This window comes from Cyphomyrmex costatus, unplaced genomic scaffold (genome assembly GCF_001594065.2).
Source record: "Cyphomyrmex costatus isolate MS0001 unplaced genomic scaffold, Ccosl1.0 scaffold474, whole genome shotgun sequence".
In the NCBI taxonomy this organism is placed as follows: domain Eukaryota; kingdom Metazoa; phylum Arthropoda; class Insecta; order Hymenoptera; family Formicidae; genus Cyphomyrmex; species Cyphomyrmex costatus.
In genome coordinates, this window is record NW_017279009.1 from 1 (window position 1) to 1,841 (window position 1,841).

A 1,841-nucleotide genomic window follows, 5' to 3' on the forward strand; every position below is an offset into this window, starting at 1 on the left:
AGAACTCGCCGAGAAATGTCCAGAACTCCGATCAGAACTACTCGGTACTCCCAAAAAATTTTGTCTTTAAATTTTGTCGGGGTCCGACTTCGGAAAATTTTTTGAGAGTACCGAATAGTTCTGAGTGGCGTTTCTTAGAGCCCTCGAAGAGATCTATCGAAAACTGTCAGGTGAAAAAGCGATGAGACCATCGGTTTGCAAGATACAGCGACATTTGTCAGAAGATCGACAATTCTCAAAGTGAGTGTATCTCGGAAACCGCTGGTCCAATCGTTTTGAGTCCTAATACTTTTCGACAGAACTCGCCGAGAACTGTCCTGAACTCCGATCAGAACTACTCGGTCCTCCCAAAAAATTTTGACTTTAGATTTTTTCGGGGTCCGACTTCGGAAAATTTTTGAGAGTACCGAATAGTTCTGAGTAGCGTTTCGTATAGTTCTCGACGAGTTCTATCGAAAACTGTCAGGTGAAAAAGCGATGAGACCATCGGTTTGCAAGATACAGCGACATTTGTCAGAAGATCGACAATTCTCAAAGTGAGTGTATCTCGGAAACCGCTGGTCCAATCGTTTTGAGTCCTAATACTTTTCGACAGAACTCGCCGAGAACTGTCCTGAACTCCGATCAGAACTACTCGGTCCTCCCAAAAAATTTTGACTTTAGATTTTTTCGGGGTCCGACTTCGGAAAATTTTTGAGAGTACCGAATAGTTCTGAGTAGCGTTTCGTATAGTTCTCGACGAGTTCTATCGAAAACTGTCAGGTGAAAAAGCGATGAGACCATCGGTTTGCAAGATACAGCGACATTTGTCAGAAGATCGACAATTCTCAAAGTGAGTGTATCTCGGAAACCGCTGGTCCAATCGTTTTGAGTCCTAATACTTTTCGACAGAACTCGCCGAGAACTGTCCTGAACTCCGATCAGAACTACTCGGTCCTCCCAAAAAATTTTGACTTTAGATTTTTTCGGGGTCCGACTTCGGAAAATTTTTGAGAGTACCGAATAGTTCTGAGTAGCGTTTCGTATAGTTCTCGACGAGTTCTATCGAAAACTGTCAGGTGAAAAAGCGATGAGACCATCGGTTTGCAAGATACAGCGACATTTGTCAGAAGATCGACAATTCTCAAAGTGAGTGTATCTCGGAAACCGCTGGTCCAATCGTTTTGAGTCCTAATACTTTTCGACAGAACTCGCCGAGAACTGTCCTGAACTCCGATCAGAACTACTCGGTCCTCCCAAAAAATTTTGACTTTAGATTTTTTCGGGGTCCGACTTCGGAAAATTTTTGAGAGTACCGAATAGTTCTGAGTAGCGTTTCGTATAGTTCTCGACGAGTTCTATCGAAAACTGTCAGGTGAAAAAGCGATGAGACCATCGGTTTGCAAGATACAGCGACATTTGTCAGAAGATCGACAATTCTCAAAGTGAGTGTATCTCGGAAACCGCTGGTCCAATCGTTTTGAGTCCTAATACTTTTCGACAGAACTCGCCGAGAACTGTCCTGAACTCCGATCAGAACTACTCGGTCCTCCCAAAAAATTTTGACTTTAGATTTTTTCGGGGTCCGACTTCGGAAAATTTTTGAGAGTACCGAATAGTTCTGAGTAGCGTTTCGTATAGTTCTCGACGAGTTCTATCGAAAACTGTCAGGTGAAAAAGCGATGAGACCATCGGTTTGCAAGATACAGCGACATTTGTCAGAAGATCAACAATCTTTAAAGAGAGTATATCTCGGAAACCGCTGGTCCAATCGCTTTGAGCCCTAATACTGTTCGACAGAACTCCGATCAGAACTACTCGGTACTCCCAAGAAATTTTGACTTTAGATTTTTTCGGGGTCC